The 24,176-nt window shown below is 33.1% G+C and overlaps 1 protein-coding gene across 4 annotated transcripts in view; it reads right to left on the reverse strand.

The window, feature by feature from the left end:
* The window catches only part of NOVA1 (NOVA alternative splicing regulator 1), a 149,962-nt gene that overhangs the window by 96,640 nt on the left and 29,146 nt on the right, over window positions 1-24,176 (reverse strand). The window contains exon 3 of one of the 4 annotated variants that reach the window (XM_037985748.2): window positions 5,882-5,983. The exons of the other annotated variants lie outside the window; for them this stretch is intronic. The gene's annotated coding sequence lies outside the window, so the exon portion shown is untranslated. The remainder of the gene's footprint in view (window positions 1-5,881; window positions 5,984-24,176) is intronic. 4 annotated transcript variants of the gene reach the window in all.

Raw genomic sequence — 24,176 nt, forward strand, 5'->3', positions numbered from 1 at the left:
CTAGAAATGAGGTGACAGATCATCTAGGCAACAGTTGGTAAGACTGTGGCCAAAAATTGCTCAGGCTATCTTTAGCTCACCATTCAAATAAAAACTATAAACATATACTGAGGGAAGGGAGCCTATAGATTGATTGAGAAGGAAGTAGCACAATGACGCACTCAGAATTGGGCACTCAAGGACCGGTAACTAATTAAAGACTCCTGTCCTCAGTCTGGGCTACTATTTTAGAATTGGCCAGTACTTCGGTAGGTTGGTGGAGTAAAGAAATATGTTTTCCCATGGGACAGATAATCCCCAGGAAAGGAACTAGCGCTAATCTATTTTTAAAGGAATTTACCTAAAGGACTATGGGGAAAAAAAAAAAAAAAAAAACAAAAAACAAGATAACTCCAAAACAAATAGGACAGAGATAAACCAGAAAGTCAGAAACTAAGGAAGGTAGTCAAAAACAGACAAAGAAGGTGTGAACTGCATCAAGGAATTATAGTTGGGTTATCTCCAAATACTAGAAGTCTTTGATGAATCCAGAAAAGCAAGAGAAGAACCCATTAAGACTTCCAACATATCTTTACTACCAATTAGTTCTTCCCTACTTCTAATCCCCAAACTTCAGAAAATCTAGGTGATGTACAGTGAGGAGGGTGAAAAGATGAGGTAAATAATAATAATAATAATAATAATAATAATAATAATAATGCAAAAGCCTACTAGCTGACCAACCTATTTCCTTCCTTATTCAGGTTTTTAAACCCTCTTTGAGCAAGGTTGATGTAGAAAAGACATTTTACATTGGAGGAGAATTTAAAACTTTATCAAACATTTTCTTCATTACTTGAAAATTTAGTCTATTTTAAAATGCCAGAGTGAGAAAAGGAGGAGTGAAAGAATGAAAGAAAAAAATTGAGAAGAAAAAAAGCAAGCAGCAGCAGAAAAGCAAGAATAGAGAAGATATGGAAATAACAACACTTAAACAGAATTTTATCAAGGGGTAGAAAACATAATATTCAGAATGGAATTGTGTGTAAAGTGACTAGAGAGAATAAAGTAACTTTGCTTGCACGCTGAGTCTTTCTAATAAACCCATTAGAGTGATAAATGGTGGGCAAAGGAGACCAATTATATGGCCATCATTTTGTTATGATTATTGTGGGACCGGAAATACATCTTATAAATATAGAATCCAAATTGCTTTATTTAAGGAGTAGTACTCATATTACATATGTTGCAAATTTGTTTAGGGGAAACACATCTATTTATAAAATGTTCAAATATTTCCTGAGTTACAGAAACTCTTAAGTAGTGGAGGAAAATGGCAAATAAGACAGGCTCCACCCTCTCCAAGTTTACATCTAGTAGAGGAAACAGACAAGTACAAAGGCAGTTACATTACATGCAATAATTGCTGAAAAGAATAAACACAGCCCATAGGATCACATAGAAGGATCATCCAAGAAAATATATAAGTGAGGAAGAAGGGACAGAAGACATCTTAGTGCAGAAGAAATAGAAAGCAAAGCCTGAGAGATGAGGATGAGTTATACAGAGGAGAGTAGCCTAGGGATAAAGGGGAGAAAGTGAGTAGTTTAAAAGAATGGTGCATTCTGATAAAAGTCAAAAAGAAAGCATGATACATCCTGGGAACTATAAAGACTATAGTATCAATAAATCAATATGTGCAGTTTGCAAGGAAAGAAATGGGGCTGAAGACATAAGGGCAAGCCAGAACACACACCATGACACAGAATTTGGATTTTATCCCGAGGACAATGGGGGCCACTGAAGATCTGGTAACACTCATTTTCATACACTGCACATCTATCATATGCTAAGCACTCTTTCACATATGTTTTATTGTTTTTTCCTCACAACAACCCTGTGAGGTAGGTGAAATGATTCCCAATTAACAGATTTAAAAAACAACCTTAAAATTGTTAAGCAATTTACACTTGATTAATACCTACAAAGTGGCAGTCAGGATTCGAGACCACACTTCAGAAAATACATTAGAAAGATGATATACACATATATACACACACACATTTACCCACAAGACATACAGAAATTTCAGAATTATAGAAAAATTTTAAAGTAATAAATGCTTAATTCAGTTAAGATTAATTAAAGATAATGAGGTTTCTGGCATCAGTAGTCTTTTATGCAAACTTATACATTTAAAATTTTCAATGAATTCAATTTATATTGAAAAATAACTGCAAAATTTATAAAAATAAGCATAAATCATTTGATATATAAAATAAGAAAAGCAAAGATATGAGTATTATATCTCCACTAATCTACTGGAAACCATTTAGAAAAAAATATTTTTCATTTTTTAATTCTAAAACATTTAAATTCAAATTCCATATATTAGTCTGTGAATATAAATTTTATTTTGGATAACAAGAAATGATGTATGAAATACTAAAGCTTGATTATCAAATGAAGTAACTCAAATACTGACAACTTAGGATAAAAAGAATTGTCCACCTAACCCTACATTGAAAAATCATCTCCCTATTACTTACAGTAAAACATTTGAAGGTGTTTCGTCTAACAAATAAAATTTGTTCAGATAAATCTGATAAGAAAAATAATTTAAAATATAATCTATTTGAGATGGATATAAAAATATGTACCTAATTTAAAAGAGTATTTTGTAAAACTGAGAACATCTGAGAATTAAAAATTATGGACTAAAATTCTATTTTTAAATGTATGTTCTTTAAAATTAGTTTAAATTGAATAAATTATGCAATGAAAAATATACTGCCATATAGTTTCCTATTTCCTCACCAATTTCACTATTTCTTCAGCTGGTTCTAGTAGCTCTTCTTAAAGCCTCTAATGGAAAGCTAGATGTTGCCAGGACATTATCACAAGAGGTCTAAGTATATATCATTCATACATAAGTACTTAAAAATTCATATAACTTGGCCAGGCGTAGTGGCTCATGCCTGTAATCCCAGCACTTTGGGAGGCCGAGGTGGGCAGATCATGAGGTCAGGAGATCGAGACCATCCTGGCTAACACGGTGAAACCTCGTCTCTACTAAAAATACAAAAAATTAGCCAGGTGTGGTGGTATGCACCTGTAGTCTCAGCTACTCAGGAGGCTGAGGAAGGAGAATCATTTGACCCCGGGAGGCGGAAGTTGCAGTGAGCTGAGATAGTGCCATTGCACTCCAGCCTGGGCAACAGAGCGAGACTCCATCTCAAAATAAATAAATAAAATAAAATAAAATAAAATAAAATAAATTCATATAACTTATGCATTTGTTTCATTTTTCCTCTTACAAATAGAAAATTATAATGAGAAAGGATGGAAAACAAATATTTCATTAAACTTTATTCATAACCTATAATTTATTTCTGAATTCCAAAATTATTAAGTGAGTACTAATTAAGTAATAATCCTGCTCACAATTCTGGCCTTTCAAAGCATGAGGAAGGCCCTTTGAAAATCACCAATAGAGATAAGAGGTATCTATTTTATGAAATGGTGATAATCTCTAAAAAACTAAACAAACGTTCCAAATAAATAATTTAACTGAAACACCAAGAGTTTATTTTTGATTACACAAACAGTATATTTTCATTAAATTCAATAATACAGAAGTATATTCAATAAAAAGTTCCCATCTGATTCTTTTTCAAATCCCATACACTATGGGTATAATAAAGTACAAGATTCATATGACTAAATATTGAATCAAGTAAGTTGCCAAACTTATATCATCCACATAAAGTCTAAAATATAAGAAATAACTTGTATAATTTAAAAATAGATACTAGGACACACAAAACAGGTACAGTTTGTACCTTCTCAACCAAAATTTAATATATAAAACATACAATCTATTCTGTCAAATAATGATGACTTCAGTAAATAAAATGAATGGGATTAAGTAATACTTACAATAACACTGTAGAAAGTGCCAAAGAATCAATTATAGCAATTCAAATATTTCCTATATTGATAAAAATACTCTCTTGGCTAGAGATACATAGGTACATTATGTGTAAACTGTAAATATTTAAGTATTGATATTTACTTCCTTAGTGCTTTGACTATTAAATGAAATAATAAATCTATGCAAGGGGGTAAGCCTCATTACAATATGAGTTTTTGGTAACCTTTAAGTAAATTTCCACTTGGTGTAAGTAAAGCCTTTTATTCTTACTCACTTTATGCTTCCATGATGAATAGGATATTAAGAACTGTGCTGTATTGTCCAAAAATTACATTTCAAAACAGTGGAGTTATCTACACTACAAAACTAGATAGATAATTGAAAATCTTTGTAGGAAACCCAACCCCCTCTATTGATTCTAAAACATTATCACTCAGCATTTAATTAACACAAATAATACTCTATTAGAACAAAGTCACTGAAGCCCAAACATTTCGGTAAGGTACAATTCTAAATACATATACTACTAACCCTGAATTAAACAGAAAACACTTTAAATGTCCCTAGAAAATCATTTCTTCTACCCAACTCATTTTACAAGTAAACAAACTGTGGAATGAAGTTATTTTTTATCTGTTTTGACTAAGAATCTATAAACATAGATATGTGCACAATATAATTTCACTTATGACACATAAAGTTACCTAAACCAAATGACATTATATTTAATAAGATTAAGACTCTGTGAAGTCTGAGATTCTAGTTTTTTTTTTACATAGAGCAGTCTATAAATGTAGCAAAAAAGAGATAAAATGTCATACTGTTGACTAAAAAAACCCTAAAATAATAAATATAATATACCGTATCATATTGTGTAACAACAGACACAGCTGTTTCTAATGATATTTTCTCTATTTTATAAGGCATAAACATGCCAAACTATTACAAAAGATAGCACTCTTATAAAAGTGCTTTTACAAAAGAAAACCTCATTAAATAATTAAATGGGAGAGACTAAAACTACATTAAGCGGAAGTTCAAATATTTATTGTTTCTTCTCTCCCCTGCTTTCCTCCCCAAATGTTAAAGAAAAAAAAAAAAAAAAAAAATGGGCAGAGCACAGTGGCTCACACCCATAATCCCAGCACTTCAGGAGACCAAGGTGGGAGGATCGCTTCAGGCCAGGAGTTCCAGATCAGGCTAGTCTCAAACAGTGAGACCCTATCTCTACAGAAACTAAAAAGAAAAAAAAAAAAAGAAAAAAGAAAAAGCCAGGTGTGGTAGTGCATGCCTATAGTGCAAGCATCATAGCTGGGAGGCTATCTTTGATATTTGGGAGGCTGAGGCAGGAAGATCGCTTAAGCCCAGGAGGTTGAGGCTGCAGTGAGCCATGATCACATTACCATACTCCATACTGGGTGAAAGAGCGAGACCTCATCTCAGAAAAATTAAGAATAAAAATAAAAAAGAACTCAAATTTGGTGTTTCCAATCCTAAGAATCAAAACTAGTTCATAATAAACTGGCTTTGCTGCAAAACTCCAAAAGAAAGTATTAAAACCAAGACATAAAACACTGGAAGCAAAGCTAATTAAGACGTTCCTGTTGAATTACATTTTTTTTTTTTTTTTTTTTTTTTTGCTATTTTAACAACATGGCTCTGAAATTTTGTAACATTGGTTTGGTTACTTAAAAATATTTAAAAGCAATATGATTAAGTTCCATTCAAAGTGAAGAATATTGATAAAAGCATTTTAGTTTCATTTGCTTTTAGAATAAAAAGGAGTGCATCCATCTATTTGTTACTTAATTTCATACCAATCAGATGATCTTAAAATAAAATTTAGAGCCAGGGAGAGCAGCACTAAGTTTAACTGACCTCAATACATTTTTAGATGATGTTTCCCAGTTATTTGTTATTTTCTCTTATTGGGTTTTCCAGTCTAGGGCAGGTACACAAGAAACTTACAGTCTATGTAGTACTCCTAGTCAGTTTCACTCTGCAGATGGCACAGTGGAGAAATACCTTCTGTACAGCATCATGTACAATTTCTTCTGCAGCTGTCAGCACCTAGGGGAAAGTGCGCTGTTAAACAGTTGCTGCGTTCCACCTCAGAAGTGGCTGCAATTCGGTGGTGGGTGAAGTGACTCCTGTACATATATACAGGGATGAAAAGTACTATAGAAAATGAAAATATATAAGAACAAAGTGGCTGTCTGAAAACTTTGCCACAGCAAAACAGAATACATCACTCAGTCACAGAGACCTACGCAGATGGGCTATCATTCATTTAAAAATTGAATGCTAAGAATGATTGCAGGAAAGGCAGAAATACACTTACTCAATTCACAACATAACTATAAACCAAATGTTAAAACATATGTGTATGTTAAAAAATAAAACCCAAATACTTATATTGATTTATAACATTATTTCTACAGAAATTTACCTAAAACCAGGCCAACATATACAACAAGATTCTTTACTCTGCTCAGCTAATTAACATTTTTGGTTCTGATGAGAATTCAAGGGGGAAAAAAACAAAATAGGTAAGATATCAAAACTGAAGCACAAGTACATTAAAATATCTAAAACGGATTTTTAAAAAGCTATTCTGAAATTCCAAATGACTTTATATTTTAAAAATAATTTTATGAAATTAGTCCTCAACTGATGTCTTATAAAAATACAACTTTTCTTCTCCAAAATCAAATTAAGATAGACCCTAAACACAGTCTTCGTCCTTAGCACATATAAACAATGAATCAACCAAGTTTAAGATCACTTTAGTTCATTAGTACAGAAAATTATTACCACATTCTGCTTTTACTACAACAACCCGTCCACATAATTTATCTTTGATGGAATCAGAAAATCAAATTCAATAATTATTCTCTGAGAAATATCACTGAATCACAAGGCTGTAAGGTACTATCTCATCACCTAGCTTGAGGCACAGCTACTATGTACATACTACTCTGAAGAGGTAACTTTACATTATTCAAAATATTCGCACCTAGGTTTCTTTCTGAAACAGACTGAGGATGCTTTGTGCCAAAGTCCAACAAACCTGACCATTAGCATACCATAAGTCAAACTTTTCTGAATCTCACTTGCTAATTAAATAGAATTTATTTACTTTGGGATATACTCAGTGGAGTTAGAGAGATAGCTGACAATTTTCTTTCAGCTTTCTTAAATTCTTTCTATAATAAAGCATAGTGTAAATATGTAAATTATTTTCCTTAAGTGACAAGATGTGGCTCTTTATTTTAAAAGATATAGAACAGAGATTCCCAATCTAGAGTCCACAAACGAAATTTAAGATTTCTAGGAATTCTAGGAAACTGCATAGTAAAATAAAAATATGTGAGTCCATATACACATTTTCAGGGGAAATGGGCCATAACATTTTGTTAGGTTTTAAAGGGCTCTGTGACCTCTCATGTAGTTTAAGAAACTGATAAATTATACTCAAGAAACCCAACTGAACAAGCAGAAGTAATCCTTCTAAATTAAATGTGTAAATGATCAGCTGTTTCTTCTCATGTAAAATGAATAATAGTAACTTGAATGGATATTCCAACTACAAAATGAAATAATGCATATCAGACACATGATATAATACCTGGCCTATTATTACTAGTAATAGCAATAATTGTTCAAAAGAGCTACCTCAAATAACTATGGGATTCTACCTTTGTTTACTGCTACATAATTTCATAATATTATTTTTTATTTAGCCATGTCTTCTAAAATAGATCAATATCACAAACTATACATTTCTGCATTATTTTCAAAATAAAAATGTTAAGTATAAGTTTTAGAATCCTGCCACATACCTCTGGAGTCTGCATTTCTCAAAAAGACACACTGGTTCCTTCTCACACACTGTATTTACTTGGAATAGAGTCAGATATAGTAAACATTTTGCTTTAATTTTTATATAAATAATGTCATTTCATTTATCAGTCTTTTATTTATATAACAGTATACAAACAAAAAATCTAAATTTGAAGAATCTAGCAGGGGATCACATTTTTTTAAAAAGTAATGCACATAATACTTTTATTTGTATGAATCATTTTCTCTACTCCTTTTAGGTATTTTTCTGTAGATATAAAGATATAATAACCATTCATACATACATATCCTCCAAAAAGAAAGAGATTATCCTCACCTTTAAAATAATTCACAATATTACAAAACAGTATTACAAAATGGTGTATGCTCCTCAAGATTGTGGTAACTTAAATACTCATTTATAAAATGACAAGTAAATTCTTAACAAATCCTAAAGATACTCAGTGAGGAAAAAGACTTGCTAATACATATAAAACAATAGCATACAACAACTATACAGGTGGTTCCTAATGACTTCAAATGTAAAGAGTGTTTTCTACTCTTCTCATAGAAGTTACATTTATGTATTCACACAGTAAAAAATATATATATAGCAGTAGGTTTTATGTAAAAAGGCACAGAAGTAAAGAGAAGCATAGTTTAGCATTCAGAATACTGCAATGGAAAGGATGTGAGTGGAATAGAGTCCATGTAAGAACCATGAAGAGAAGGAGAATAGGCACAGGACCAATTATGTTAAGTAATCTTCTAATGTTTTACCCCAATAGTGGCATTTAAGTAAATATTGTGTAAGAAATAATTCTAACAGCATAGAAAATGAATTATAGGTATGGATGATTCAACTGGGGAGATGATAATGGGAATATACAGTTAGAAATAATAAAAGTGATAAAAATTAAAATTATACTATGTAGAACACTGGAAGAGTAAATAATGAAGGATAAGTTAAATATATTTTCTAAAGATTGAATCTAATAGCTAGAATTCATTGATTCATTTATTTACTCAACAACAAAAAATCCATTGTTTCCTATGGGTCAAGGACTATTTTAGGCACTGGGTAAAGTGGTGAACAAAGAAGTCAATGTCCTGTCCTCTTGAGAATCATGTTAATATAAGTGATATAATAAACTATTAAATATACAATGTAATGTATGAAAATTAGTGTATAAACCAAAAATAAAGCAAGTGATGGGAAGAGAACAAATAAACTATTTTAAGTGTATTCAGAGAACACTAAGGAAGCAGCATTATTTAAATGAAGAATGAAATGAAGTGAGTCTACTTTCTGGAGTTTTAGAATACCACATACAGAGGCAGATGGTAGAGTGATAGCAAAGCTCTGAGATAGGAACATGTGATCAAAAACTTAACCTGCTGTCAGATCATCTAGGGCCTTCCAAGGTTTAATATGGACTTTGGGTTTGTTTTTTGTTTTTACTGTTTTAGAAAGTCACTACAGTATTTTGACTGAGGGAATGATATAACCTGTTTAAAAGGGTTACAACAGCAGCTGTAGTGGAATGAACTTCACTGTAGCTAGGAGGAATAAAACTACTAGGCAAGACTGGTAAAATGTATACAATGAGATATCAGGTAGCACTTTCCCCATTGCCCAGGGGCTGGCAATTAGAACCCAAGGCTAAGGACAAAGGCATCTATCAAGTATTTTATATTTGGAAGGCAGACTTAAACAAATGAGAGCCAACTCCACCTCCATAACTTTAACATCTTTACCTTCCTTAGTTCCTCCTTATCCAGAAGTGCCTTCTCCTGTCCCCATTACGAGGCAATCATCAGAGTTTGCTTCACTGACTTAATGTAGCTGAATAGTGCTGTTGCTGAGAGTCCAAATCAAGTGAGAGTTCATCTAAAAGATTAGTAAGAAGGGAAGACTGGTATCTTATCTCTCAGTTGGACCTCTGCTTGTGTGTTAGACTTGCTTATTATCCCATGCCCACTTCCCTTCTCTGTGCCTATTTGAAGAGAGGGAGAAAAGACATGGAGTTGGAAGACAGGGTACAGATAATTGGATTCCCTCTCTGCAAAAGCAAAGAGTGTAGTGAATGTGAAGTGAAAGCAGCTGGACTTGAGCCTCCAGGTGATGGGGACTCAAGCAGCCAGAAGCTGTGAATGTACTGGAGAGGTAAAAACGGAGAAAGAGTAGAAAAAGACAATTCAGAAATGGTTGGTATGACACTCCAAAAACAACCCCCACACTCCCCACCAAAGTTGTGTACATGTGCCCCATCAGAGAGCTAGTAATCATCTCCTGTCCTCGTAGAAGGAGGACTTGGCCCGGCCTGGTGGCTCAAAGCTTTAATCCCAGCACTTTGGAGGGCCGAGGTGGGCGGATCACTTGAGGCCATGGTTCAAAACCAGCCTGGCCTATATGGTGAAACCCCATCTCTACTACAAATACAAAAAAACTGGCTGGGCATGGTGGTGTGCACCTGTAATCCCAGCTGCTCAGGAGGATGAGGCAGGTGAATTACTTCAAACTGGGAGGCAGAGGCTGCGCTGAGCCAAGACTGTACCACTGCACTCCAGCCTGGGTGAAAAAAAAGAAAGAAAAGGAAGAAAAAGATGGAAGGAAGGAAGGGAGGGAGGGAGGTAAGGGAAGGAAAGAAGGACTAGTCAGTGTGAGGCAATGGAGAAGAAATAGAAAAAAGGGAATAAAAGGTACTACTTACATAAGAAAGTCTTTTCCCTTTTTACCTTTCCCCTTACATCATCAGCACACAGGAGGAGAAATAGGTATATGAGAGGGAAAAAAAAACAGAAACAAAAAAAAAAACCACAGATCATTCTCCACTCACTGGATTGAGCAAAGGGAATGACTAGACTTCAACCTCTCCCAACACTCTATAATCTCCCAGAAAAGTCCAAGTTATATTGACTGAAAGAAGAGAAATTGAGTTATAAGTTGGCTATGAGGTTAAAATTCAAGTTAAACTGACTTTACTACATTAAAGTCAGATTAAATTAAAGTGCCCAGGAATCTATGACATCATCTTGAGACAAGTAAAAGAAACAAAAAAGAATGATTTGACTAATCGTAAACAAAAAAGGTCACACTGGAGAAAAATAAAACCACTCCATGTTCCCATTCCCACTTAATTCTCCATCCCAATTCATACTGTATTATAAAATGGTTAGTACCAACGAGGTAGTGATTTTGACTATTCATTTCTCTAAAACATTCTATGAATACTAGGCTGAATACCTAAATTATCATATTCTTATTTATTATTCTTATGAACAACCAGCAATTACCTAACTATGGCTATTTTGTAGATAATTTCTTAGCGTTTTTCCTTGTGTATAAAAGCTACAGAAATATTTGTCTATTTGTAAACAGTAATATTAAGCAATTAAATAACATGAATATATTTTGTGCATTTGTACAAAATACTAGGTTTTACAGAAGCTAAAACATAATATCTCCTAAATAAGACATCAAACTTAGAAGCTTGTAGATAAAAAAGGCTCTACAGAAGGAAAGACTAAAACAGAAAGAAAACAGAGTTTAGATGGATTCTTGTTTTATAGGAACACTTTCAATATTCATGTTGCAGTAACCTAAAATACAATTTTAGAGACTATTTTGCTCTGACTCATAGTTTAATAACAGAATCTTCCACAAAATGGAATCATGCTCTTTCCAGGCATTTAAGAGTTAAATTAATATTTAATGGGCATTCTCTTAAAAATCAGGCAATTCCTTTTAGATAAATTAAGGTATCAGTATTTTACATGACTAAATTATGCATGGCCTTATCTCGTTTTAAATGTCACACTTTTGAGAATACAGAATTCTATTACATTGATGTTTATAACTATTCATGTAATATTCTCATTCATTTAACAATTACTTATCATCCTGAATTATGACACGTATATTCAACACATATTTTATCATTTCATCAGTCATTCCTTCTCAGAGGTACAACACACAGAAGATGAAGTGTGAGTCAAAATTACAAAACTAAGTTCTAAATTTATACCTTTTTTCTACTCTACTTTCTCACAGGATGTAGACAGAAATATCAGTTACAAGTAAATTTAAAAGTGTAAGAAAACTCATCGAAACTCAGTTCATCCAAACTAACACGTTAATTCACTGTTACTTAATAATATCAACCTACATAACTTGAAAAAAATCAAGTTGTGATGAAATACCTCTAAGCTTTTCTAGCATAAGTAATATTTAATTCAACAACAGCTATCACTTATGTCAACCAGGAATAAATAATCTGCTACTATAATTTGTTATCATACAATTATCGGGGCTAGTTCTAAGACTTATGTTAATGTTTCTTATAATTGTGCAAAAAGTAGTTGTTCTAACACCAAAAAAGGATAAAAAGTTCAATATAAAACTAATGAAATATGCTCATGATCTATGTGAGAAGAACCACAATATTCCAATGAAAGAAATCAAAGATGATCTAAGTAAATGACCTATTCCATGTACTCAGAGGAAGATTCACTGTTGTTAAGATGTCAGATCTTCCCTACTTGATCTATAGATGCAATGCAATACCCATCAAAATCTCAGTGAGTTATTTTGCAGATACCAATTAACTGATTCTAAAGCTTTATACGAAAAAAGCAAAAGGCCCAGAATATTAAAGGAGAAGAACAAAGCTTGAAGACTGACACTATCCAAATCAAAACTTTATAAAACAATAGTAATCAAGACAGGGTGGTATTCATAAAATAACAGACAACTTGATCAATGGAACAGAAATAAAAAAAGCCCAGAAACAAACCCATATCAACATAGTCAACTGATTTTTCACTAAGGAGAGGAGGTAATTAAGTAATTTCACTAAGGAGAAGAGGTAACTAAGGAGCAATGATAGTTTGTTTCAACAAATAGTGCTGGAACAACTGTATATCCACATATCAAAAAATAAAATTTTAAAAAACTAATCTAAATACAAATCATAAACCTTTCACGAAAATTAACTCAAAATACACCAAAGATAAAATTATACAACTCCTAGAAGATAACATAGGATAAAATCAGGGTGACCTTGTGCTTGACAATGATGTTTTAGATACAACACCAAAAGCAGATCCATGTAAGAACAAAATTGATCAGCTGGACTTCATTAAAATTAAAACTTCTGCTCTGTGGAAAACACTATTAAGAGAATGAAAAGATAAGCCACAGATAGGGGAAAACACTTACTTCATAAAGTACTAGTATCCAAAATATCAAAAAAGCACTCACAATTCAACAATTAGAAAATACGGACAAAAGGTCTGAAAAGACATCTCACTGAACAGATAAAATGATGTTAAAAAAGCATATGAAAAGATGCTCAATATCTTATGTATATTAGGACTGTCATAACAAAGCACTACAAACTGGGTGGCTTAAGTACTGGAGGTTATAAGGGGCAATAAGGTGTTGTCAGGGGTGATTTCTTTTGAGGATGTATCTTTCCAGGCCTCTCTCCTTGGCTTGTAGATGGCAGTCCATGTTCCCATGACATTCTCTCTGCATGCCATCTCTGTACACATTTCTCCTTTTATAAGGATACCAGTCATAATGGATTCAAACTTACCGCTATAACTTTTCCTTAACTTGATTACATCTCCAAATAAGGTCACATTCTGAGGTACTGGGATTTAGGATTTTAACACATCAATTTTGTGGGGATATAGTATCTCTTTAGGGAACTGCAAATTAAAACAACAATAAGATACCATTACACACCTATAAGAATGGCTAAAATCCAAAATGCCGACATCACCATATGCTGGTGAGGTTGTGGAACAACAGAAGGAAATTACTGGTGGGAATGCAAAATAGTAGAGCCATTTTGATTTTTGTGACAGTCTCTCCTTGTTGCCCAGGCTTGAGTGCAGGCTGCTCACTGCAGCCTCGACATCCCGCCCAGTCACAAGCGATCCTCCTACCTCAGCCTCCCAAGTAGTGGGTACTACAGGCACATGCTACCATGACTGTCTAATTTTTTATGTTTTTTGTACTTTCTGTAGAGACAGGGTTTTGCCAAGATGCCCAGGCTAGTCCTGGATTCCTGAGCTCAAGCTATCTGCCCACCTCTGCCTCCCAAATTGCTGGGATTACAGACATGAGCCACCATGCTCGGCCCACTACAGCCATTTTGAAAGACAGTTTAACTGTTTCTTACAAAACTAAGCATACTTTTAACATACCATACAGCAATCATGCTCCTTGGTATTTACAAAAATGAATCAAAAACATATGCCTACAGGAAAATCTGCACACAAAAGTTTATAGCAGCTTTATTAATGACTGTTCAAACATGGAAGCAAAGATGTCCTACAATACAGGTGGATGGATTAAAAAAATGGTGATACATCCATACAATGGAATATTATCTCATGATTAAAAGACATGAGCTAACATGCCATAAAAAGACAAAGAGGAACCTTAAACCTTAAATGAAAAAAAAAAAAAAAAGGTCAATCTAAAAATGCTGCCTACTGTATGATTCCAACTAAATGATGATCTGGAAAAGGCAAAACTATAGAGACAGTAAATGACAGTGGTTACCAAGGGTGCCTTGGAGGGAAACAAGGGGGAATGGACAGGTAGAAAACAGGGAGGTTTTCTTTTTACAAATATATAATGACATGGGTACGTGTCATTATATATATGTAAAAACATATAAAAATGTACAACACAATGAGTGAATCCCAAGATACATTATAGACTTCAGTTAATAAGAGTATCTCCATTTTGGCTCATCAATTGTAACAACTGTACCACACTAATTGTCCAAACTTGGAAGCAAAGATGTCCTTCAACACAGGTGGATGGCTAAACAAAGTAGTTAATAATACGTTGTTAATAGTAAAAAAAAAAAAAAAAAAAAAAAAAACTGTGTTAGGAGCAGAGGGAGTTGGGACAAAAAGAAATATATGGCGACACTTTGGACTTTCTGCTAAATTTTTTCTGTAAACTGAAAACCGCTCTAAAAAGTAGTCCATTAATTAAAGAAAAGTAGTTCTTCTACTAAGAGGGTCAGGAAGCAAAGGATTTAGGATAATTACATGGAAATAGAAGTAAATTTTAAAAAATTTAAGTGCAAAAATATTGTTTTTTCAGTAATAGTCAATAATCCACGACATACTCTATGACAAACTATGACATAAAACTCAATAAAAGTATAATTTCTATATAGGAAGGTTGTTTTTAAAAATGGTTTAGATAGGCCATTTTGCAACATTTAACAAAATGCTATTTTCATTTCAGAAAGCCAGATAATGCCTTGGACGTAACAATATTGATATGTAAGATTATATTTTTAAAAATATTCAAACTGTGTTTATATCATTCTAAAATTCTCCAGCCTACATAATTATATTAGGATGGAATAAGGTAATATTATTTGAGCAAAGTAAAACAGAACACTTTTGATTAGAAGAACACAAGGATAATTTCCCCTCCTTGCCTACATATTATGCACCTCACTTGGATGCAAAAGAAAACTTATAGGGAGAAGATAGTTTTATATTAACTTTGAGATAAATTTTCAACAAGAAAGAAGCAGTTTTCCAAGTTAAAAAAAAAAAGTAGCAATTATTTCTCTGAAGTATGTAGATGCCTCCATACTCCTGGTATAATCACTACTGTATATAATGTTCCTATTTAATTTTCTTTTGTCGCTTCTGTGGCTATAATGCATCTTTCCTAAAAAAAGAAATAGTAATCAATTTTAGAAAAATATAAAATATACTGGTAGCCACATTAAAGAGTATCATTAAAGTCCCTTTTGGAATCTAACAAATGTGGAATTTATTCTTACTGTCATCGTTTATCAAACACTGGTTAGTACAACTCTGGGAATGTTATTTAACCACCATTTTTTAAAATGGGCTAACTGTAAAGGTTAATGCCATTCTAAAATGATGTAGACAGGTTTTTTTATATGAGATCCTCTTATTATTAATTGTTATTGACATTTACAAATCCAAATATCAATGAATGATATTCAAGATAGATTCTATACGACATATACGTGGAAGTTTATTCAACAATAACAAAGAATGAAATCCTGTCATTTGCAGCAACATGGATGGAACTGGTAGTCATGATGGTAAGTGAAATATGCCAAGCACAGAAAAAAACAAACAATGCATGTTCTCACTCATATGTGAGAGCTAAAACAGTGGATCTCATGAAGACAGAGAGTAGACTGGTTATCAGAGGCTGGGAAGGGTTGAGTGGGGGGATAAAAAGAGGTTGCTTAATGGGTACAAATATACAGTTTGATAGTGGTTGACAGATCAGTAGAGTGACTTTAATAACCTTTTGTATATTTCAAACTAGTTACAAAAGAATAGTTTAAATATTTCTAGCATAAAGACAAATATTTAAGGAGATGGATATCCTGATTACACTGATATGAACTTTACAAATTATACAAAATGTATTAAATTATTGTAATATATTAAATTGTATGCATTAAATTATTGTAATAAATTATTGTAATTTAATACATTTTGTATAATTTGTAAACATGTACATAATGTATATACTGAAAATATGTACATCTACTATATATCAACTAAAATATAATGTTTCAAGACAGATCATATACCAAACTTATATCATGACTCTAAGACTATCTCCCTACTTTAAGGGTGCCTGAAAGGTACATGAATTTTTTAGTACTCTTTAAAAATGTCTATAACATGATTTGTCATATTTAATAATGCATGTCTTTAAATAATTTTCTCAGAGGAAAAAGATTATAGTTTGATCTGCCACAAAGTTGTGGAAATGTGTTACTGAAATCAGTGATTATATAAATTTAGTAAAATGAAGGTTTTATTGAATAAGAAAATATAAATTTGCTTTCTGTCTATGTCACATAAAGAAACTGTCAAAGTGGTGTTCTATAATTTCCTGAGGCTTTTGGGGATAAAAATCAAGTAACAGCAGTCTTCCTCAATTAGTAGAAAAATTAGCTTAAGGGATAAAATTGCCTCATTTTGAGATTTTATTTAATTTTCAATATTTGATAACTCCCACCAGTTGCGTATACTATAATAGAATCTATCAGATTTTGTATAAAATTATATTTGCCTAACGTGATAGTTGTAAGCACAGACTTTAGGGATGGAATGTAAGGAAAACTCATCCCTGAATCTAATTGTATAGATATTAGAAATATATATACTTACACACATAAACATATATACATACCAGACATACTCATTCACATATATAAAGGAATACACCCACACAATGTGGGCAAATTCATCTTTGTGCCATCTTTTCGTCATATATTTATTGTGTGAACTAATTCAGCTGATATATGAAAAGCGTGTCGTTTTAACCATCTCTGGCTCACAGTAAATTTCATATAACTATTATTATTATTACTGCTGCTGCTTCAACCAGTGTTAAATTTAATATACTAACACGTCCAGTGTTCCGAAGAATATAATTTCCAAATGCTCTATTACAGCAGAAGACAACACGGTGCAAGGTGGGGTATAGTTTCGGGATGAAACTGTTCTACCTCAGAACATTGGGCATTAATTGGATTCTCATAAGGAGCAAGTAACCTAGATCCTTTGCATGCTCAGTTCACCATAGGGTTTCTGTCCTGTGAGAATCTAACGCCACTGCTGATCTGACAGGAGGCGGAGCTCAGGTGGTAATGCTTGCTGGCCCCACAGCTCACCTCCTGTTGTGTGGCCCAGTTCTTAACAGGCCACAGACCGGACCAGAGCAGGGTTGGGGATCCCTGCTCTATTACTTGAATAAGCTGAATAAGTTTGAGGACTACTAACACTGAAACATAAAAAGCATAACATTTTAAAATATGCTTGGAATTTTTTGATCTTTTTTTACCAAACACTTTGAACTCTCTTGATTTTGAAATCTATTTGCATGTCATATAAGATTTGTGAGTAGAGATAATAGAAATGCATCCTACCACAAACCTTCTTTATTCTTTAACAGCAGCAGCTGACACAGGAGAATAATTTCCTGCTTCACTGTGCTGACAGCACATCGTCTAGATTCAGAAATTATACCTTCAGCAGGAAGGCAATAGGTTTCTATCTATACTAAAAAAAGAGAATAGAAAAATTACACAAAATAGAGGTGACTTACTATTATTATAAAAAAAAAAATTGTACTGAACAGAGTTTTTTTTTAACCGGTGAAATGAACACAAATTATAACCAAGTTTATATTTTGAATTTCACATATTTGGCTAGAATGCTTCTTAAATAAATAAAAGTTTTGTCTACTTATAATGTTTAATATTTCCAAACAAATATTATATTTCTCCTACTCTCAAATTTTTAAACAAAAAAAATTCTAAAAAGATCAACTAAAACGTATTAGTTTTCTGATTTTAATCAATCCTAGTGTGTTAGAACACTACGTCCTAGTTCAGTCAGTAAATGCCAATTCTTTTAAAAAAATATTTAGGAGAATGACGTTAAGTGATAATCGTTTATATTAAAGTTTTGTTCTGTTACCAGAAAAATTACTCTTCACTCCATAAGTTATAATTTCCATGTATTTGTATATGCTGCATATTTATAAGCTGCTAGGTTTTTGTTTTGGTTATATGAAAATCTAGTGACTTGCCTTATTAGAAGTCATTTTTAAGGTATCATATTAGTTTAAGTAGCTCTAGATGTCTGAAGAAGTATGTATTGTAGGCTTCTGGTCCATATTAATAAAGTAAAAGTATCAAGACCTCAGGTTCCAAAAGCAGTACCTGGATTCAAATCTTTCTATCACTTACTAGCCCTGTGAAATTGGTGAGTTACTTGTTCTGCTTCCTCATTTGTATAATAAAGATAATAGTAGTATACGTCTAATGGGATTGGTTTGAGTGTCAAATGAAAATCTATACAAAAGCACTTAAAAAAAGTCTAGCATATAGTAAGGCGCTCCACAAATGCTAGCTAGCTGTTGTTTTTGCTGCTAAGTATGGCAGATGAGAACACATATTAAACTCCACTCCCTTCTGAAACATCACTAAAATGGCAAAATAGTATAAAATCAAAAAGGCAAGGAGAGGGGTGAGGGAAACAACAGCAAACAAGAAATTCAACATCATTTTGGAAAAGGAAAAACTGAAGCAGAATAACTAGGAGTACACTCTGCACAGAGAGGCAGCTGAAAACTAGGTAACAGAAAATGCTAATATCAACAGCAAAATAATTTGCCTAATGAAACCCCGGAAAGACAGTGATAACATTAGCACTGAATACTGAGGGAAACTCTAAAAATCTACATAGAGAAAATTTCAGCATATAGGTTTACTACCCTACTTTACATATTCCCTTTTCTCACTGGAAGTTCAGAATATTCGAGAGCTTGACCCAGAAATGTTCCTGAACTACAACTACCAGGCAAAACAGAAAGGAATCAAGGGACAAGGTTAAATTGGACTGAAGTGGTTCCTAAATGTTGGCAGGCAGATATATACCATGCAGAAAGAATATCTGAAAATCCAGTAGTGAAAGTTTAAGAACTCAGATAACAGACATATAGTTACTATCATACAGAATCCCCAGCTTTTTCCGCGATCACACTAATGAAGCTATCTAAGCAACAAGTCTCGCACCAGACACACAGCTTTCAACCAAATATGTGGCACCAGACTAAGCCAAAGCTTTGACAAAGTCTACAACACAAGAGACTAAAACCGAGGGAGGGAGGGAGGGAGGGAGGGAGGGAGGGAGGGAGGAAGGAAGGAAGGAAGGAAGGAAGGAAGGAAGGAAGGAAGGAAGGAAGGAAGGAAGGAAGGAAGGAAGGTAGGAAGGCAGGCAGGCAGGCAGGCAGGCAGGTGGGAAGGAGGGAAGGAGGGAAGGAGGGAAGGAAGGAAGGAAACTTAGAGGAAATACAACACAAAGAGCAGAAGCAACCTTAAGGCAAAACAATTAACATCTTCACAGACATTAGAATTGATGGTTACAACCACAAAATAAGAAAAATACATCACGTTAAAAAAAAAAAAAAGTAATAATGGGGGTGTGGGAAGCAAAAAATCAGAGAAACAGTAAGAACTGGTAGAAAATTAAAATAACTGAAATGAAACATTCAATGAAAGAAAAAGTTTAGTAAGTCTCTGAATAACTACAATTTTAAAATTTTTAAATGAAAAAAGAGAATGAAAATAAGAAAATCAGAAGACAAATCCAGATCAACATAGCCCTGTGATCAGTGATACAGAATAGTAAAATGAGAGAACAGAACAGAATGCCTTCATAGTTCTGAGGCAAAATTATTTTCAGCCTACAATTATATACATAAGCTTATATTCAATTAAATGTGAGAATGATGACATATTCAAGTATGCAAGCTTCTATTACTCCTTTATTAGGATGTATCTGAAAAATATATTTCTATAAAACAAAGGATTAAGAAAAGAAAAGCAAGCACGGGATTCAGGAAATAGAGGATCTAGCACTGAAGAAACAGCATAAGCTCCAGCATAAGCCCAAGTACGGGCTTTATGAGCGTTTTCAGAGAGTTAATCTGTTTATATCCAAAAACTCAAATAACTTTAAACCTAAAAAAGCCTTCATCCAGTGGTTTTCAGGTTGTATCTGAACTAGTTTCTTCTAGTCTTACATATAAACTTCAACTCTGTGAAGTATGCACTATTATTTTCATCACTTTACAGATGAGAAAATCAAGGTACAGAAGACAATTAAGTGGGTGTGGAAATTTTAACCCTGGCAATTTAGTTCCAGAACCCATGGTCCTTACTGTTTTGCTCTACTATATGTATTATAAACCTATTGACACAACATATTGTCTTTAATTATTTGGAAAACACTTCAGGATCTCATAGGGCCTAACGTACATAACTTCACCGTTTCATAAAAATTGTGTATCTTACAAACCATGGTACTTCAGATTTGACGAACCGGTAGCTAATGGTAGCTAACAGCATAATAGCACTTACAATGCATCAGGCACTATTCCAATTGCTTTATACATATTTATTAATTCAATAATCACAACAATCCCATGAGGTGGGTACAGTTATTATTCCTACTTTACACATGAAAAAATGGAAGCACAGGTTAAGTACTTGCTGGAATTCATGTGGATACTAAGTGGCAGAAAAAGGATTCAAACTTCAGGAGCAGGTTTGGCTCCAGAGACTGAGTTTTTAAATATTATACAGACTGCTAAAGGTTTTATATACACCATCACCAGTTACTGCTCCTTGCGATAGACAAATTAACATATCCATTTTTAAATCAGGAAATTGTAAAACAGAAAGATCAAGGAACTTATACAAAATTCACAGAGTTTGCAAGAGACAAAACAGAAATTCAAACCTAGTTCTGCCTCACTTCAAAGCCTTTGAAATTGGCAATAACCAACCTTATTTTACTATATAATACATAAACAATATGATTAAGGACTTTTTTATTTGTAAAAATATGTCCAACTGGTAAGTCTGGTTTAGTGTTTCTATGAGATAAACAGATACAATTAAACCTTTAAGTACTCTACCCAAATTTTAAATACATTTATGGAAATCTTTCTAAAATGTATCACACATATACCTAACTTCTTAAAATGTAATGAATACAATTCAAACATATCTTGATGAATCTGGTTCATCACCGTGATGAGCAGTAATGAGACTGTGTGGGAAAGTAGCTACAGATGTAGAGAGTATAAGATAAAACTTAAGAGCTATTGAAGTCAACAGGAGTCCTGTAAATTTGAAAAAGACCATACTGAGAGAATTCACTTCTGTAGCTGGTCTTTGTTTCAGAAAGAAAAACACAATAGCTGCTTCACTTCACTTCCTATCTACACTCACTGTACTCTTATACTCGTGCACTTTTGTAAGACCAAAATGTTACCCTTTTTGTAATCTAGGGTAGGTATTTGAGTTATCATCAGCCCCCAAAAGAGACCTGTGGAACTATCCTATGACTTAATGGATTTCTGGTACCTCTCAGTGCCTAGAGGTCTGTTAATCGTCCATCCCATCCTTCAAAGTCAACAAGGCATTCTTTCTTGTCCCTCAGCTGACTCTTTTCAGTTCTCTTGTACCCACTGCTGTTCCAGTGTATTCCCTACTTTTACAGTTCACCACTCTCTTTCCTTTTGTCTGTTTCACCATTTTTCATTTTTTTTGTGTGTATCCAGTCTGTCATTTCTTGGCTTCCACGTAAAAAGACCAAAAATTCGGTGTGATATGATAGCCAAAAAGTGGCAACAAACTTGATAGACAAGAAAAAGGTGGACCACGTTTCACTTATTTTTGTAATCTAGCCATGAACACTGTGCCATACTATAGACTAAATGATACTGTGTGGAATCAAACTAATTACATAAAATACAAGCAAATCACCAACAAATGGATAAGCTAACACCAGTACCACCACATTCTCTCATTTATTAGTTTTCTTTTTAATCTTCTTTAATACTTGATTAGTACTGAAAATGTGACGAAAGAAAAAAGCAAGAGAATGCAAACTGAATGGCATTCTTAAATAAATACATTACAAAATAGGCTTTCATATAGAAAAACATATAATGATTTAGAAAAGCGATCTATGGTCGTTTTAAGGGTATTTAAATGAGGAGAAAGAGAATGTGATGCAATTGAAAGATAGGCAAAAGTATGTTTCATGGTAAACAAAGGGATGAAAATATAATTTGGATGCTAAAATTATATGAATGATGAAATATTCCTTCAGCGTTGCTGTAAAATAAAAGACTATAAAATGTCCTAGGGAATGCATAACAAAAGAGCTTAGCAAAATCTTAGAAATGCAATGACGAAAGAGTTCAAGCACTGTTTAAGGTTACTAAAAGACATCATACATAACACCAGTCACAATTTCTAAGCAAATGTCATACTTGTTTAAGGCTATTAACAAAACTATCTTATCACTAACTTCAAATTCCAGTTTTAATTTGTCATCAAAATAATATGTACCATTAAAAAACAACCATACACAGAGTATATTTATATACATATATACTAGTTTGGCTCCAATGATTATTAGTGAGTACCTTGGAAAGTGATTTAACTTTTTGTGCTTCAGTTAAGAATAGATCCTTCTTCATGAAAGTTTTTGAAAAGACTAACATATAATACATGGTGTGGTGAATATGGTTTTGCAAATAGTAAATGTTCATTAGTTAACCATTATTATTATTATTATTATTATTTCACTACATCTTCCTTATCGTCTATTAGCCTACCTCTCAACTAATAAGGCGATAAATCCCATAATATGGCCAAAACTGTGAAACTAAAAGTAAAATAACAGATGCTAAGAAACAGAACCCACCATAATCTTCTTTCTCACTTGGCATTTCTTGTTGACAATGGCAGTTTCTGTCATCAACAAAAATTGTGGAAAAACGGAAGTCATCATAATAAGGAAAACATGTTACTATGTCAGAACACAGCAGAAATAAATGCATTTACCCATTTTTTAAAAAAGCTAAATGCTACTTTTTAAAATCTTCCTTAAGAAACCAATCCTTAGATAAACATTGCATTTTCTCCCCATCCCCTGCAAAAAGCTAGAAGCTGGGAATACAGTTAATATCTTCAAAACTACTTAGAAATACCTTTTACATAGGATGAGCACATAAAAATGGAAGAAATAACTTTCATTTCCTATAAAAACACTTGCCTTCAATCAAACTCACCTTTCCCTAAAAACTGTACAAAATGATGCTAAATTATAATCCAAAAACCAATATATTAAAGCACATACTTTGGGTTTAAATTTTGAAATCCTATAAAAATAATGTAGAGTATAATCAAATTTAATTGTAATTCATAAAAACTGCCTTCAGAAAAATTTATAGTTTCTGTTATATGTATTATCTTATATTTAAGTGTCTTGTTTAAATTTTTTTTTTTTTTTTGTTTTTTGTTTTTTGTTTTTTTTTTTGAGACAGGGTTTTGCTCTGTCACCCAAGCTGGAATGCAGTGGCACTATCTCGGTTCAAGGCAGCCTCGACCTCCTGAGCTCAAATGATCCCCCTACCTCAGCCTCCCAAGTAGCTGGGACTACCAGCATGCATCACCACACCCAAATAATTCTGTGTATTTTTCATAGAGGCAAGGTCTTGCTATGTTACCCAGGCTGGTCTTGAACTCCTGGACTCAAGCGATCCTCCTGCCTCAACCTCTCAAATTGCTGGAATTATAGGTATGAGTCACTGTACCCTAAACTGTCTTACTTGATTTAAATAGTTTGCCAGTGGTTAGAGTAACCCAATCTGGAGAACAATAATATCACCTCCATTTTTTATATGATTATTCTCCTGCACCTGTTTCATTTCTAGTTTTCTGCTTCATTAACTTTTCATTTTCTCAAATATATTAAATCTGAAATAGTCACCTCAATATGCTAATGA

The sequence above is a fragment of the Chlorocebus sabaeus genome, chromosome 24 (genome assembly GCF_047675955.1).
Source record: "Chlorocebus sabaeus isolate Y175 chromosome 24, mChlSab1.0.hap1, whole genome shotgun sequence".
In the NCBI taxonomy this organism is placed as follows: Eukaryota; Metazoa; Chordata; class Mammalia; order Primates; family Cercopithecidae; genus Chlorocebus; species Chlorocebus sabaeus.